This window comes from Pseudorca crassidens, chromosome 3 (assembly GCF_039906515.1).
Source record: "Pseudorca crassidens isolate mPseCra1 chromosome 3, mPseCra1.hap1, whole genome shotgun sequence".
Classification (NCBI taxonomy): domain Eukaryota; kingdom Metazoa; phylum Chordata; class Mammalia; order Artiodactyla; family Delphinidae; genus Pseudorca; species Pseudorca crassidens.
The window spans coordinates 153,458,412-153,476,840 of record NC_090298.1 but is presented as its reverse complement, the minus strand read 5'-3'; the positions used below and the strand labels follow the sequence as shown (position 1 = coordinate 153,476,840).

General features: G+C 40.4%; 1 pseudogene; it reads right to left on the bottom strand.

Moving 5' to 3' along the window:
- Positions 1-14,660: 14,660 nt before the first annotated feature.
- On the bottom strand, positions 14,661-16,623 carry LOC137220894 (afadin- and alpha-actinin-binding protein pseudogene; annotated as a pseudogene).
- Between the last annotated feature and the right edge of the window lie 1,806 nt (positions 16,624-18,429).

The following is an 18,429-nucleotide window of genomic DNA, read 5'->3' as shown; positions in this document are numbered from 1 at the left end:
GAATACATGTCCACATATCCCATAATGTAACCATCAAAGTCAAGAAGTTAACATGGATACAATATTATCCTCTAATTCATAGACCCTGTTCACATTTCATCAGTTGTCCTAGTGATGTCCATTGTAAGTCTGTCCAATCCAGGATTACTCATGGCATTTGTTACCATCTTGCTTCAGCTTCAGTCTAGAATAGTTCCTTAGTCTTTCTTTCTCTTTCTTGACTTGACATTTCTGACATCATGGATTCACATCAATGCCTCCAATTCTAATGTTGCTCCACAGGGTTTATTTTAGCTTCCCTCTTCTCGTATTTGTAGTTCCTTTCTCTGACAATGAGAAACCTAGCTCCCATTATTTTCAACATTCAAATCAACTATAAGAGCCATTCTTCTGATCACACCAAGTTCCCTCTGCTCCCCCCCTTACCCCACAGGCTTCTGTGAGCCAGTTGAGCATTCCTGACCCCTGGGCCATGGCCCTGATGCTAGTTACCATGTGGGCCACTGCTCCTGGTTGAGGACCTTCTCGCAGCCCACAAGGCAGTGCATCAGCAGCCCTGCAGTCCACCATGAACCAGGAGAGCACCAAAGAGAAGCATCTAGGTATCTTTAATGGCTGCATTTATTCCCTTGTATCAAGTGAATGAATCACAGTTTCTTTAATCAGTTTCTTACTGATGTGCTTTTTTTAAATATTTATTTATTTTTGGCTGCGTTGGGTCTTCGTTGCTGCATGTGGGCTTTCTCTAGTTGTGGCGAGCGGGGGCTACTCTTCGTTGTGGTGCGTGGGCTTCCCATTGCAGTGGCTTCTCTTGTGGAGCACGGGCTCTAGGCACTTGGGCTTCAGCAGTTGTGGCTCATGGCTTAGTTGCTCCGCGGCATGTGGGATCTTCCCGGACCAGGGCTCAAACCCATGACTCCTGCATTGGCAGGCAGATTTTTAACCACTGCGCCACCAAGGAAGCCCCCTTACTGATGTGCTTTTGATTGTATGGAATCTTTAGTCTTGTGCCTTTTTTTTTTTTAATTGAAGTATAGTTGATTTGCCGTGTCGTGCCAGTCTTTGCTGTACAGCGAAGTGAGTCGGTTATTTGTGTGGAATCTTTAGAGCATGCTTTTTGTGAGCTCATTGTCTAAAACTTTCAAGTTTGTGGGATTTTCTACTCTGTTGTATGTCCACAGATTATACCTATAAGATGACAAATATATGCTACAGGTCCTGAATGTGTATCAGTCTGTGAAGTAGGAATGAATTCAGAAAAAAATTCATTACCAAAATAGGAGTACTCCTTGAGATATGGACCTGAATGTGTGAGGAAAAGAATGCATCCTAATCAGACAATTTTTATGTTACAGGCTTAAACTAACACTGTCCTACCTCAGAGTATTTGCTTATTTTGCATGGGTTTTAATACGAAATAATCATTTTAGCTACTTTCAGAAGGAAGGAAGGAAACATCCAACTTGCCAATATTGCAAAACCTTTGGAATAAATTACTGTTGGAGTCTAAATTAAATCCTATCTCTTTGAAAACCGTATCATTAGTAGTACTTTGCTACAATGAACATACTTTTATATTTAGAAATAAAATTTTGAAAAATTGAAAATAATGTAAATTATTTTTATAACCTGTTTAGCCTAACAACTTCTGAAATTTCTTTTCTGTATTTTGCCACACAGATGACAAGATACGTGAATTTATATGCATGTACTTGTATATCTGGAAATTGGATAAATTAAAATTCATATATTTATTTGCAGATGATCTATATCAAAAGATGGCCATGAAATTGCTCAGCTCACACGACTGTTTGCTTTCCATGGTCTCCATCTCCAATCTAATTTTTGAAAAACATACTATATGTTACTGGGCAATTCCAATGTTTCCGTACTTTGTTACAGAACTCAAAAAATGTTACCTTTGAGGCCGTTCTCGCCTTCTGAGATGGCCTACACTCTGTGGAATGTGTTTCTCTCTAAATAAATCCACTTCTTACCTAAAAAAAAAAAAAAAAAAAAAAAAGTTACCTTTAAAATGTGAACTTGACTTAGAGGCTTCAAAACATCTTAATATGAGATGCTAAACTTATTCAGGAGAGGACAAACACTTGGGTATGTTGAAGGGTGGGGAATAATCTCTTTTTCTCCTTATACTGTCTTACCCCAGACTTTATGTGCTTGGTACATAAGTCACTGGATAGTTGAAAGAGTGATGAGGGTTCTTGCATTCAGAACCAATGTTCTTCTGTAGTTAGAATTCACACTGAAACTAAAGGACGACGATGGATGACGGAAAAAAAATATGTGCTATATGAGCTAAGACCGTATGAGATGGCACCACTTTCTATCTGGTTTGATAACATGTCTCTCAGCAGCCTGAGGGATAGTCATCTTTCATAATGTCAACCTCTAAACATTCTTAAGTTTTTAATGACTCATTTCAGATCCATCATTCATGATCCACTTAACTCTGCCAAGCCAATTTAATCATCTTCAGCTACAGAGAGGTTTAGCAGGCCCAGGTTATTTATTTAAAATCTTGAAGGGTTAAGAGATCTAGATGTGAACTTTGGTGAATAGATTGGGTTCCATCCCAATCTTAGATTTTTTTTTAAAAAAGTATTTTTAATGGTGAAAAAAAATCTTACATGCAGAGGGTGCATAAAATGTATGTACAGTTTAAAGAATAGTGATAAACAGTAATACCACCCAGGTTAAGAAATTGAACATTGCAGGTATCTTAAAAGCTCTCTGTATGCCTTTCCCCTATTGTACCTGTATTAATTAGGGCTCTCCAGGGACACAGAACCAATATGATATATATATATGTAGAGAGAGATTTTTATAAGGAATTGGCTTATGTGTTGGTGAAGGCTGGCAAATTCAAAATCTGCGTGGTAGGCCTGTAGGTCGGAGACTCAGGAGAACCGGTGTTGCAGTTTGAGTCCATAGGAGGTCTGTGGTAGAATCGGGAAGAGCTGATGTTGCACATGAAGTGTGAAGGCAGTCCCTCTCTTGCTCAGGGGAGGCTGGTCGTTTTGTTCTATTCAGGCCTTCAACTGGTTAAATAAGGCCCACCCACATTATGGAGGGCTTTACTCAGTGTCCACTGATTTAAATGTTAATCGCATCCAAACGGCCTCACAGAAATACCTAGAGCAATGTTTGCCCAAATATCTGGGTACCCTCTGGCCTAGCCAAATTGACACACCAAATTACAAAATTATACACAGTGCCGGTTCTCCCTCCAGAGGTAACCATTATCTTCCCTTAAAAATTTTTTTTTATATTGTGATAAAATACACATAAAGTGTACAGTTCAGTAGTATTAAGTACATTCATCAAGAAATTTCCAGAACTTTTCATCTTGCACAACAAACTATACATATTAAACAACAACTCATCCCCTCCTCCCCCAGCCCCGGGCAGCCACCATTCTACTTTCTCTATGAATTGGACTATTCTAGGTACGTAATATAAATGTAACTGTACAGTATTTGTCTTTTTGTGACTGGCTTATTTTACTTAGTGTGATATTCTCAAGATTCATCCACGCTGAAACACGTGATAGAGTTTCTTTCATTTTTCAGGCTAAATAATATTCCATGTTTGTATGTACACATTTTGTTTATCTGTTCATCCACTCATGGATACTTGGGTTGCTTCCATTTCCTGGCTATTGTGAGCAATGCTGCAGTGAATATGGGTGTCAAATAGCGCTTGAACTCCCTGCTTTCAATTCTTTGAGGTGCATACTCAGAACTGGAATTGCTGAATCATACAGTCGTTCAATTTTTCAATTTTTTGAGGAGTCACCATATTATTTTCCATAGTGGCTGCACCATTTTACATTCCCACCAACAGGGCAAGGGTTCCTGTTTCTCCATAGCCTTGCCAACACTTGATATTTTCTGTTTTTCTGATAGTAGTGATACTAATGGGTGTGCGGTAGTATTGTGACTCTTGTCTTAGTCACTGTCTTGATTGTCTTTATAATTTATGTATGCATCTCCAACTATATATATATATTTTTTTAACACCTATATTGGAGTATAATTGCTTTACAATGGTGTGTTAGTTTCTGCTTTATAACAATGTGAATCAGTTATACATATAAATATGTTCCCATATCTCTTCCCTCTTGCGTCTCCCTCCCTCCCATCCTCCATATCCCACCACTCCAGGCGGTCACAAAGCACCGAGCTGATCTCCCTGTGCTATGCGGCTGCTTCCCACTAGCTATCTACCTTACGTTTGGTAGTGTATATATGTCCATGCCTCTCTCTCGCTTTGTCACAGCTTACCCTTCCCCCTCCCCATATCCTCAAGTCCATTCTCTAGTAGGTCTGTGTCTTTATTCCTGTCTTACCCCTAAGTTCTTCATGACATTTTTTTCCCCTTAAATTCCATATATATGTGTTAGCATACGGTATTTGTCTTTCTCTTTCAGACTTACTTCACTATGTAAGACAGACTCTAAGTCTATCCACCTCATTACAAATAGCTCAATTTCGTTTCTTTTTGTGGCTGAGTAATATTCCATTGTATATATGTGACACATCTTCTTTATCCATTCATCCGATGATGGACACTTAGGTTGTTTCCATCTCCAGGCTATTGTAAATAGAGCTGCAATGAACATTTTGGTACATGACTCTTTTTGAATTATGGTTTTCTCAGGGTATATGCCCAGTAGTGGGATTGCTGGGTCATATGGAAGTTCTTTTTGTAGTTTTTTAAGGAACCTCCATACTGTTCTCCACAGTGGCTGTATCAATTTACATTCCCACCAACAGTGCAAGAGGGTTCCCTTTTCTCCACACCCTCTCCAGCATTTACTGTTTCTAGATTTTTTGATGATGGCCATTCTGACTGGTGTGAGATGATATCTCATTGTAGTTTTGATTTGCATTTCTCTAATGATTAATGATGTTGAGCATTCTTTCATGTGTTTCCTGGCAGTCTGCATATCTTCTTTGGAGAAATGTCTATTTAGGTCTTCTGCCCATTTTTGGATTGGGTTGTTTGTTTTTTAGTTATTGAGCTGCATGAGCTGCTTATAAATTTTGGAGATTAATCCTTTGTCAGTTGCTTCATTTGCAAATATTTTCTCCCATTCTGAGGGTTGTCTTTTGGTCTTGTTTATGGTTTCCTTTGCTGTGCAAAAGCTTTGAAGTTTCATTAGGTCCCTTTTGTTTATTTTTGTTTTTATTTCCATTTCTCTAGGAGGTGGGTCAAAAAGGATCTTGCTGTGATTTATGTCATAGAGTGTTCTGCCTATGTTTTCCTCTAAGAGTTTGATAGTTTATGGCCTTACATTTAGGTCTTTAATCCATTTGAGCTTATTTTTTTGTATGGTGTTAGGGAGTGATCTAATCTCATACTTTTACATGTACCTGTCCAGTTTTCCCAGCACCACTTATTGAAGAGGCTGTCCATTCTCCACTGTACATTCCTGCCTCCTTTATCAAAGATCAGGTGACCATATGTGTGTGGGTTTATCTCTGGGCTTTCTATCCTGTTCCATTAATCTATCTTTCTGTTTTTGTGCCAGTACCATACTGTCTTGATTACTCTAGCTTTGTAGTATAGTCTGAAGTCAGGGAGCCTGATTCCTCCAGCTCCGTTTTTCATTCTCAAGATTGCTTTGGGTATTCGGGGTCTTTTGTGTTTTCTTACAAATTGTGAAATTTTTTGTTCTAGTTCTGTGAAAAATGCCAGTGGTAGTTTGATAGGGATTGCATTGAATCTGTAGATTGCTTTGGGTAGTAGAGTCATTTTCACAATGTTGATTCTTCCAATCCAAGAACATGGTATATCTCTCCATCTATTTGTATCATCTTTAATTTCTTTCATCCGTGTCTTATAATTTTCTGCATACAGGTCTTTTGTCTCCTTAGGTAGGTTTATTGCTAGATATTTTATTCTTTTAGTTGCAGTGGTAAATGGGAGTGTTTTCTTGATTTCACTTTCAGATTTTTCATCATTAGTGTACAGGAATGCCAGAGATTTCTGTGCATTAATTTTGTATCCTGCTACTTAACCAAATTCATTGATTAGCTATAGTAGTTTTCTGGTAGCATCTTTAGGATTCTCTTTGTATAGTATCATGTCATCTGCAAACAGTGACAGCTTTACTTTTTTTCCGATTTGGATTCCTTTTCTTCTCTGATTGCTGTGGCTAAAACTTCCAAAACTATGTTGACTAAGAGTGTTGAGAGTGGGCAACCTTGTCTTGTTCCTGATCTTAGTGGAAATGCTTTCAGTGTTTCACCATTGAGGACAATGTTGGCTGTGGGTTTGTCATATATGGCCTTTATTATGTTGAGGAAAGTTCCCTCTATGCCTACTTTCTGCAGGGTTTTTATCATAAATGGGTGTTGAATTTTGTTGAAAGCTTTCTCTTTATCTATTGAGATGATCATATGGGTTTTCTCCTTCAATTTGTTAATACGGTGTATCACATTGATTGATTTGCATATATTGAAGAATCCTTGCATTCCTGGAATAAACCCACTTGATCATGGTGCATGATCCTTTTAATGTGCTGTTGGATTCTGTTTGCTAGTATTTTGTTGAGGATGTTTGCATCTATATTCATCAGTGATATTGGCCTGTAGTTTTCTTTCTTTGTGACATCCTTGTCTGGTTTTGGTATCAGGGTGATGGTGGTCTCCTAGAATGAGTTTGGGTGTGTTCCTCCCTCTGCTACATTTTGGAAGAGTTTGAGAGGATAGGTGTTAGCTCTTCTCTAACTGTTTGATAGAATTCGCCTGTGAAGCCATGTGTTCCTGGGCTTTTGTTTGTTGGAAGATTTTTAATCACAGTTTCAATTTCAGTGGTTGTGATTGGTCTCTTCATATTTTCTATTTCTTCCTGATTCAGTCTTGGCAGGTTGTGCATTTCTAAGAATTTGTCCATTTCTTCCAGGTTGTCCATTTTATTGGCATAGAGTTGCTTGTAGTAATCTCTCATGATCTTTTGTATGTCTGCAGTGTCAGTTGTTACTTCTCCTTTTTCATTTCTAATTCTATTGATTTGAGTGTTCTCCCTTTTTTTCTTGATGAATCTGGCTAATGGTTTATCAATTTTGTTTATCTTCTCAAAGAACCAGCTGTTAGTTTTATTGATCTTTCTATTGTTTCCTTCATTTCTTTTTCATTTATTTCTGATTTGATTTTTAGGATTTCTTTCCTTCTGCTAACTTTGGGGGTTTTTGTTCTTTCTCTAATTGCTTTAGGTGCAAGTTTAGGTTGTTTATTCAAGATGTTTCCTGTTTCTTAAGGTAGGATTGTATTGCTATAAACTTCCCTCTTAGAACTGCTTTTGCTGCATCCCATAGATTTAGGGTCGTCAGGTCTCCATTGACATTTGTTTCTAGGTATTTTTTGATTTCCTCTTTGATTTCTTCAGTGATCACTTCGTTATTGAGTAGTGTATTGTTTAGCCTCCATGTGTTTGTATTTTTTACAGATCTTTTCCTGTAACTGATATCTAGTCTCATAGCGTTGTGGTCGGAAAAGGTACTTGATACAATTTCAGTTTTCTTAAATTTACCAAGGCTTGGTTTGTGACCCAAGATATGATCTATCCTGGAGAATGTTCCATGAGCACTTTAGAAAAGTGTGTATTCTGTTGTTTTTGGGGTGGAATGTCCTATAAATATCAATTAAGTCCATCTTGTTTAATGTGTCATTTAAAGCTTGTGTTTACTTATTTATTTTCATTTTGGATGATCTGTCCATTGGTGAAAGTGGGGTGTTAAAGTCCCCTACTATGAATGTGTTACTGTCGATTTCCCCTCTTATGGCTGTTAGTATTTGCCTTATGTATTGAGGTGTTCCTATGTTGGGTGCATAAATATTTACAATTGTTATATCTTCTTCTTGGATCAATCCCTTGATCATTATGTAGTGTCTTTCTTTGTCTCTTGTAATAGTCTTTATTTTAAAGTCTATTTTGTCTGATATGAGAATTGCTACTCCAGCTTTCTTCTGGTTTCCATTTGCATGGGATATCTTTTTCCATCCCCTTACGTTCAGTCTGTATGTGTCTCTAGGTCTGAAGTGGGTCTCTTGTAGACAGCATATATATGGGTCTTGTTTTTGTATCCATTCAGCCAATCTGTGTCTTTTGGTTGGGGCATTTAGTCCGGTTACATTTAAGGTAATTATTGATATGTATGTTCCTATTCCCATTTTCTTAATTGTTTAGGGTTTGTCATTGTAGGTATTTTCCTTCTCTTGTGTTTCCTGTCTAGAGACGTTCCTTTAGCAGTTGTTTAAAGCTGGTTTGGTGGTGCTGAACTCTCTCAGCTTTTGCTTGTCTGTAAGGGTTTTAATTTCTCCATCAAATCTGAGTGAGATCCTTGCTGGGTAGAGTAATCTTGGTTGCAGGTTTTTCTCCTTCATCACTTTAAATATGTCCTGCCAGTCCCTTCTGGCTTGCAGAGTTTCTGCTGAAAGATCAGCTGTTAACCTTATGGGGATTCCCTTGTGTGTTATTTGTTGTTTTTCCCTTGCTGCTTTTAATATGTTTTCTTTGTATTTAATTTTTGACAGTTTGATTAATATGTGTCTTGGCGTGTTTCTCCTTGGATTTATCCTGTATGGGACTCTCTGTGCTTCCTGGACTTGATTAACTATTCCTTTCCCATATTAGGGAAGTTTTCAACTATAATCTCTTCAAATATTTTCTCAGTCCCTTTCTTTTTCTCTTCTTCTTCTGGAACCCCTATAATTCGAATGTTGGTGTGTTTAATGTTGTCCCAGAGGTCTCTGAGACTGTACTCAGTTCTTTTCAGTCTTTTTTCTTTATTGTGCTCTTCAGTAGTTAGTTCCACTATTTTATCTTCCAGGTCACTTATCTGTTCTTCTGCCTCAGTTATTCTGCTATTGATCCCTTCTAGAGTATTTTTAATTTCATTTACTGTGTTGTTCATCGTTGTTTGTTTCATCTTTAGTTCTTCTAGGTCCTTGTTAAATGTTTCTTGCATTTTGTCTATTCTATTTCCAAGGTTTTGGGCCTTCTTTACTATCATTATTCTGAATTCTTTTTCAGGTAGACTGCCTATTTCCTCTTCATTTGTTAGGTCTGTGGGTTTTTATCTTGCTCCTTCATCTACTGTGTGTTTTTCTGTCTTCTCATTTTGCTTATCTTACTGTGTTTGGGGTCTCCTTTTTGCAGGCTGCAGGTTCGTAGTTCCCGTTGTTTTTGGTGTCTGTCCCCAGTGGCTAAAGTTGCTTCAGTGGGTTGTGTAGGCCTCCTGGTGGAGGGGACTAGTGCCTGTGTTCTGGTGGATGAGGCTGGATCTTGTCCTTCTGGTGGGCAGGTCCACGTCTGGTGGTGTGTCTTGGGGTGTCTGTGGACTTATTATGATTTTAGGCAGCCTCTCTGCTAATGGGTGGGGTTGTGTTCCTTTCTTGCTAGTTGTTTGGCATTGGGTATCCAGCACTGTAGCTTGCTGGTCGTTTAGTGAAGCTGGGTGCTGGTGTTGAGATGGAGATCTCTGGGAGATTTTCGCCGTTTGATATTATGTGGAGCTGGGAGGTCTCTTGTGGACCAGTGTCCTGAAGTTGGCTCTCCCACCTCAGAGGCACAGCACTGACTCCTGGCTGCAGCACCAAGAGCCTTTCATCCACATGGCTCAGAATAAAAGGGAGAAAAAGTGGAAAGAAAGAATTAGTAGAAGTAGGAAGAAGGAAAGAAAGAAAGAAGGAAAGAAAGAAAGGAGGGACGAAGGAAGGAAGGAAGGAGGGAAGGAAGGAAAAAAAGAAAAAGTAAAATATAATAAAGTGAGATAAAATATAATAAAGTTATGAAAATAAAAAATTATTAAGAAAAAAAATTAAAGACAAAAAACGGACGGATAGAACCCTAGGACCAATAGTGGAAGTAAAGCTATACAGACAAAATCTCACACAGAAGCATACACATACACACTCACAAGAAGAGGAAAAGGGGAAAAAATCATAAGTCTTGCTCTCAAAGTGCACCTCCTCAATTTGGGATGATTCATCGTCTAAAGGCGGGAGGGAAGGAAAGAAAGAAAGAAGATAAAGTAAAATAAGTTATTAAAAAATAATTATTAAAAATAAAAAATACAAAAAACAAAAAAACCCCGGATGGATAGAACCCTACGATAAATGGTGGAAGCAAAGTTATACAAAATCTCACACAGAAGCATACACATACACACTCACAAAAAGAGGAAAAGGGGGAAAAAAAATCATAAATCTTGCTCTCAAAGACCACTTCCTTAATTTGGGATGATTCGTTGTCTATTCAGGTATTCCACAGATGCAGGGTACATCACGTTGATTGTGCAGCTTTAATCCGCTGCTCCTGAGGCTGCTGGGAGAGATTTCCCTTTCTCTTCTTTGTTCCCACAGCTCCCAGGGGCTCAGCTTTGGATTTGGCCCCGCCTCTGCATGTAGGTCGCCAGAGGGCCTCTGTTCTTCGCTCAGACAGGACGGGACTAAAGGAGCTGCTGATTCAGGGGCTCTGGCTCACACAGGCCGCGGGGAGGGATGGGTAAGGAGTGCGGGGTGGGCCTGCGGCGGCAGAGGCCTGCGTGACGTTGCACCAGCCTGAGGCGCGCCGTGCGTTCTCCTGGGACCCTGGCAGTGGCGGGCTGCACAGGCTCCCCGGAAGGGGGGTGTGGAGAGTGACCTGTGCTCGCACACAAGCTTCTTGGTGGCGGCAGCAGCAGCCTTAGCGTCTCATGCCTGTCTCTGGGGTCCGCGCTGTTAACGGCGGCTCGCGCCCGTCTCTGGAGCTCCTTTAAGCAGCGCTCTTAATCCCCTCTCCTCGCGCACCAGGAAACAAAGAGGGAAGATAAAGCCTCCTGCCTCTTCGGCAGGTCCAGACTTTTCCTGGCCAGCCGTGGCGCACTAACCCCCTGCAGGCTGTGTTCACGCCGCCAACCCCAGTCCTCTCCCTGCGCTCCGACCGAAGCCCGAGCCTCAACTCCCAGCCCCGCCTGACCCGGCGGGTGAGCAGACAAGCCTCTCGGCCTGGTGAGTGCCGGTCGGCCCTGATCCTCTGTGCGGGAATCTCCCCGCTTTGCCCTCCACATCCCTGTTGTTGTGCTCTCCTCCGTGGCTCCGAAGCGTCCCCCCTCCGCCACCCGCAGTCTCCGCCGGCGAGGGGGCTTCCTAGTGTGTGGTAACCTTTCCTCCTTCACGGCTCCCTCCCACTGGTGCAGGTCCCGTCCCTATCCTTTTGTCTCTGTTTATTCTTTTTTCTTTTGCCCTACCCAGGTACGTGGGGGGTTTCTTGCCTTTTGGGAGGTCTGAGGTCTTCTGCCAGCGTTCAGTAGGTGTTCTGTAGGAGTTGTTCCAGTTGTAGATGTATTTCTGGTGTATCTGTGGGAAGGAAGATGATCTCCGCGTCTTACTCTTCCACCATCTTCCCGGAAGCCCCCAACTATATATTATTTAGTTCTGAAAAACGGATAATAAGCACACAGCCAGGGAAGAAAAGGATAATATTGCTACTGTAAGGTGACAGCTCCCAGGAGATGATTTACTGAATGTCTCTGACTTCGGCTTTCCTGCAAGTTTACAGTGGGCAAGGGCGTCAATGAGTCTTGGGAAAATTGGACCAACTACTGTTGTGTAGGTCTGGAAGGCCAGTAAGAATGTGGTAACAGGGACTGGCTTGGCTTGCTCTGTGTTTTCTGCTTCTCAGCTTGTTGTGGCCTACCATCTAGCTGTCAGAGGTAGGTAGCACTTATTCTTTGGGGTTAAGCCAATTCCAGGCTTCACAGCATGCAGGGCAGAGCAGAAACAGAACAAACTGGGCCAGACTCATCTGACATTCTCAGGTTTAAAACAAACATGATAGGATTGCAAACACCATCTTGGAGATAGGTCTCAGCCTACTCTCTTTAGTCATGTTGCTCCAGTCTGGACTTGCTGCCCTGTATTTTCTGATCTCCCTTCTCTGTTGTCCTGGAATTTCCTTTGTCTCACCTGTGTTGAGTCTCCTGTTTCCTGCATTTCATTTCTGTCACTTTATTGTGCTTTCTAGTTGTGGTCGCACATCCTTCAGTGGCTTCCTGAGAAAGGGTCTATAAGGGATAAAAATGTTGAAACTTGACCTCTTGGGCATAAAATGTTAACAGGGGAAACATTTCCCCCCAGGATTTTGGAGACATTGTTCCATTGTTTGTACTTCCAATGTTGGTATTTGAAAGTCCAGAGACAGTGATTTTTTTGTCCTTCGTATGTTTCTTTTCCCCCTCGCTAGAAGCTTATTGAATCTTCTTTTTATCTTTGCTGTTCTGAAATTTTACAGTGGTGCCCCTTGTTGTAGGTCTATTTTCATTCATTTTGCTTAGCCCTTAGCCCATTCAGTCTTTTTTTTTTTTTTTTTTTTTGCGGCACTCAGGCCTCTCACTGTTGTGGCCTCTCCCATTGCGGAGCACAGGCTCCGGACGCGCAGGCTCAGCGGCCATGGCTCACGGGCCCAGCCGCTCCGCGGCATGTGGGATCCTCCCGGACCGGGGCATGAACCCGTGTCCCCTGCATCGGCAGGCGGACTCTCAACCACTGCGCCAACAGGGAAGCCCCCATTCAGTCTTTAAACTTAAAGCCTTCAGTATTTCATTACTATCTCCTCCTCTCCATCTTCTTTTTCATTGTACTTTATGGATATCACGCCTCATAATCTGATTGTGGTAGGCCAAAAAATGCCCCCAGCGCAACTTGCCCATGTCCTAATCCCCAGAATCTGTGAATGGTACTTTATGTGGCAAAAGGAACTTTGCAAATGTGATTAAGAATAACGAGATGAGATTATCCTGAATTATCCTGGTGGGTTCAATGTAATCACAGGGTCCTGTTAAGAAGGAAGCAGGAAATTAAGTAGTAGATGTGATAATGGAAGCAAGAGTGATGCAAGGAGGAGGTCACAGGCCAAGGAATGTAGGCAGCCTCCAGAAGCCAGAAAAAGCAGTATGGAAACACATTTGCCTCTAGCACCTCAGGAAGAAGCATGACCCTGCCAACACCTTGGTTTTGGCCTAGTGAAACTCATTTCAGACTACTGACCTCCAGAACTGAAAGATAATAAGTTAGTGTTGTTTAAGCCACCAAGTTTGTGGTAATACGTTACAGCAGCAATAGGAAACCAATAACTGATCCTCTGATTTTCATCTCTGTTTTTTAATTCTTTGTCTTTTTAGTATTCTCATTCTGGGAGACTGCGTTAACTTTAAAAAAATGTTCCCCACTTCTGCTAAATTATTCTTTTATCATCTTAGTTTCTAAGAACCTACATTCTCTCAATGTTTCCTTTTTAAAAAAGAACATCATTGTTATGTTTCATGGATGTATGGACTGTGTTATCTCTTTTTTTATTAATGATAGTTTTGTTCTAGTTTTTTTTTTTTTTTTTTTTTTTGGCTGCAAGGTATGTTTCCTCCAAACTGCTTTTATTTGATTGATTGTGCTTAGTCTGTTTTCTTCTCTGTTAGAGGCTTTGCTAAGCTGTCTGGTAATCTTTGGCTGTCTGATCATGATTGAGAGCGAGACACTGAAAGGCTAATTGGAACTGCTGAGTATCTGTGTAGGAAGATTGTCCTGTGTATCGTAGGATGATTAACAGCACCCTTGGCCTCTCTTTACTAGACACCAGCCACACCCCTCCAGTCTTGACAATCAAAAATGTTTCCAGACATCGCCAGATATTCCCTGGGAGCAAAGTCATCCCAAAGGAGAACAACTATTCTAGGACAATGTGAGTGCTTCCCGTTAGTTGGGGGAGCTCCCAATGTCATTATTTTCAGGTTTTTCCTTCTGGGCAGGTCAGATTCCTCAGAAAAGGGTCTTCCAGTCCCCTGCTTGGAGGGCAGAGGTTTGACTGCCAGTGGTCTGGTGGCTAGTTGGAGAAGAAGCCTGAGATCTGTACTATTAAGCCGTTTCAGGGAGAGTGAATCAGAAAGTTTTATCACAAAAGAAGTGTTGCCAGAGGGAGCAGAGCACTAAGTACATCAGCACATCACTGCCTTTAAGCTCCCTTGAGATGCTGGAGATAGAAGGGACAGAAGGGTGACCCGCAGGCAGTACTCATAGCCTCCAGGGACTCTCATACCATCCTTTTCCTACTGAGATTAATATGGTTTAGAGAGTCCATAATTAGTAATGTAGAGGGCCACTGTTAGAGAGCCAAGTTTATCTTTTACATAATAGGCTTTTTCTTTTTTTTACATAAATTTCACTTTATTTAAAACATATGAACGAGGGTATTTCAGATCACACTAAACATAATAAATATATAACTTGCTTTGTTAAAAATCTGCAGTATACCTTCAAGGAAAGGCTAAACTTCCAATGCCAACTATATATGAGACAAAATTAAATATTTACAATAATCAGTTTCCTAAAAGTGGTATTTTTAATACCTATAAGAGGAAACTCATTCTAGTGCTTTGTTTCCATCGAAACGTCTATACATTCCTTTATTCACAGAACCAGGTGCTTCTGTTACTAAAAATACATATCCAAAGCTTTTATATCCTTCTAAATAGATTTAACATTTTAGCTCTTTGGGGGAGGAACAGGGAAGTCCAGACAACACAGACCATCTTAAATTATTAGAGATGTTTCAACTCAGATGGGAAATTCGATGAACATGTTAATGATAAAACACCCTGTTTCAACTCAGATGGGAAATTCGATGAACATGTTAATGATAAAAAAGAAAAATCCCAGTTCACATGTCTAAGGTAAGTCATCCTTCTCTACGTGAGCATTTGCGTGGGTCGAGGAGCATCCATTACAGCAAACTTCCGGTGATCCAGACCTTGATACCACGCTCCACTTCTGATTTGTACATTCTCTTCCAACTTGACATGGCTTAGATTCTTCAGGGGTTATATTTAGTACATTGATTGAATTATGTTCAGATACACAGGCACGTGTCTGGCAAAAGTCGGAAGTGGAAGGAGAAGCAGGAAGAGATTTAATAAGTTTAGACTTGCAAACTGGAGACCCAGTAGGCACACCGTGAGGTTTCTTTTGCCGTGGCCTCGAGTGTACTGTAGGGTTGTCCCGATCCGAACTTCCTGAGAACGCACTGAAAAGTTTCACATTTTCTGAGCTCTGGTGGTCCTAGGTAGTCATATTTAAAAACTGTTGATTTACCCAACTGGCTCTTTCTTCTTCAAATGCCTTTCTCTCCAATCCTAGGCGAATAGCTGCTTCTGTAAAGCTTAGTCTTTCTTTCTCGAAATTCTTCTTTTGCTCTTTAAATAGGGACCGTTCTTCTTTGAGGCGTTCCTTTTCTTCCAACAAGTAACAGTCTTGTAGCAGTGAAGTGGTGTCATCATCACATGCAGTAGCGAGCTGCTGCTGTAAAAGTTGCTGCCGAGTTTTAATAATTTCTTTACACTGTTGAATTTGTAACTCAAGTTTTTTCAGTTTCTTGTTCGTGGTCTTGTCGTGAGATTACATCTTCATCATTAAAACCTTCTAGGTGTACCTTTGAAACTTGGTTATCAAGTTTTTTCTACGTGACTTTTCAAAATTCTCTACTGTTTTCTGATGCTGTTGGTAAGCTGCTCTCTCACAGTTGCACAGGAAAGGTGAAACGTACTCTCTCTATTCAGTTCCCCAGCATCTTCAGTATCAGGGATAACAGTTCCTGTACTATCATCTGCTCTTTCTCTAGGTTTCTGCTTTTGGGGAGAAAGAAGAGAAATTATTTCCTTTTTCATTTGCTGAAAAACCTTCTTAAGCTCAGCATTTTCCATTAGGATTTGTTTCTGACAATATTCAAGAGAATTTTTTACATTTCATCTTCATTCCTGGCTTCAGTTTTACCCATCCTCCAGGAGCCTCTTTTTCCATCAGCTCTCCCCACTTAATTTAAAACTTCCATAGCTATTTTTTTATCCTTCTTGTTCATAACAAGTTGGTGTAGACGTTCCTTTAGTTTATTATATTCACGCTCTTTTCTCTTCATATCATGATTATATTGAGTAGCTTGACTTACAATGATATTTTGTAATTTCTGCACCTCATCTTTCTCCTTTTTCAGTAGCTGATGCAAATTCCTGTTCTTGCATTGTAACTGTCTGTCTGTCTCCTGAAGACCAATCATTTCTGTCCTGGAGGTTTCCAGTTGTTCCTTAAGTTTTGCATAGCAGTTCTGCAGATGGTCCATATCGCTTCCCAGTTTCAGATTCTGTGTTTCCACATTTTTCTGGGCTGGAAGTTTCTTCTGCTGAGTACAAGTAGCTCATTCATACAATTTAAAACAGCAAGTATATTTAATTCTCTCTTTGTCTCTTTACCTTTGGATTCTTCATATAATGAAGGAAAACGGAAAGTAGTCAATTCCTGATCAAGATATGAAATACTTTGTTCAATATTCTGTTATGTGCAGAAGGCACTAAAAAAAAGTGCACATTTTTTGATAAAGGTATTGAAGAACATAGCACTTGCTGTGAGTATAAATTTGATGGAGACATCTTTGTTTCTGAGGTATATTGAGAGATATTTTTGCTTTCTGAAGACAGACCTCGATCTGTAACAGTCATCCAATCTCCCATAGCAATCGCCAGAGCCAGGATACCTGAGGAACCAGTTCAGCGGTGAAACATTCAGCCCAGCTGCTTTCACTCTACTCTGTAGGCATCACGGCCCCTGGGTGCGGCGGAGACGCACCGCTTGCCTGTCCTAGACCTGCTCGCGCAGCTCCGAGGGTCCACACAGGCAGCCTACATAATAGACTTTCTTAAGGTGTGCAGTTCATCCAGTGGAGACCTTGACCCAAGATACTGAACTCCTTGCTAGATTCTGTTAGTGCCCCCACACAGTTCAAAGTCCTGAAGTTAGCATTCAGCTTTCATACATTCACTTATTCCTCCTGTCTTCAGTGTAGTACCTCCATCCTCAACCTGCCCATCTCACCTCCTGTACTCCACTCCAGAAATCATCTGTGTTAAAAGACTCTCCAGAGGATAGATGTTCAGAAATCTGGAGGTGTTGGGGAGAGGATCTGGGAATCTGATTTCACTCATTTCTCTTTATGCTCTTCCTTCCCTTTCACCCAAGATTTGGAGGTATCTGGTCCTGAGTCTTTTAAGGATTTTCAGAGTAAATTACTTTGGTTCTCAGCTCTCACAACCACTGGCTACAACTCAGCTTTTGGGGGTTGGTTAAATCCTTTACCATAGTTCCCTTTGCTTTCCAGCTTCCAAAATTTTGTTACTGTTGTCTCCTTTCCTCTTCTTCCTGTCCTTGTTATTTTATGTCTTTTTTTTTTTAAGTATTTTTCACTGGGGTTTTGGGAGGAAACAAAATTTGATACATGTATTCCATCCACCATCTTAAAATAGGACGCCATACTTTTATTGATTTATAAAGTTAGATCATGGATCTCCTCCTGACCTGCTTTGTGAGCTGAATGCTCCCAGTTTTCTTTAGTTTGGTGCCTTCCATAGCAGTTTTTGTGATCTCCTGCCTCACTTGAATTGCTATTCTTTGCTATTGTGTCTTTGGGAAAGTTAATTAACTACAACTGGAACATGATACCTAGGATAAGGTCATCCATCGTTTAATACAAGTGAAGCACCAAACTAACCATTTTATTTTTGGCTATTAATGTTGCCTGCATTACCTGGAAGAAGTGATTCTGTTATTAGTTATGATTCCTATCATTTTGGAGTATCTTTTAGTTGAAAAGATCTTAATATTCCTTGAACTCCCATGGACTTCAAGACTGCCAAGGCTAAGCTTTAAAATTGAGAACAATCAATTTTCCAATTCCTGCCAAGAGCAATTCTTGGGAGATGATTAAGGGTCAGCATGGCATATTAACACTGTTGATCTAAAACAAAGCTAATAATTTTCTTCCTTTACCCAATGTCCCAGTCAGTGTTCTTAAGTTAATAATGTCAGCTTCCTAAAAGGACATTAGAGTCTTTATATTTTCCATTTGTGAGATATAATTTAATTTGATTTTAGCAAGCAGCATTTGAATTTCCATTGCACAGGGTGGTACTAACTAAATGATAATACAAGTCATATTAAATCTCTTATATTTGGGCATTAGGAAGATGATCTGGGTACCACAATAGGATATTATACTTTAGATAGCATATTGGTTTTCTGGGTACCTTTTACAAATAACCACCAACATAGTGGCTTAAACAACTCAAATGTATTATCTCACAGTCCTGTAGGTCAGAAGTCTGACACAGATCTCAATGGGCTAAAATCAAAGTGTCTCCAGGCTGCATTCCTTTGCAGAGGCTTTAGAGAAGAATAATTTCCTGCTCATTAGGGTTGTTGATAGAATTCAGTTTCTTGCATTTGAGGGAATGAAGTCCCCATTTTGTTGCTAGTTATAAACTGAAGGCTGTTCCCAACTTCTAGAGGCCACCACATTCCTTGGCTTGTGGCCCCCTCCTTCCTTTTT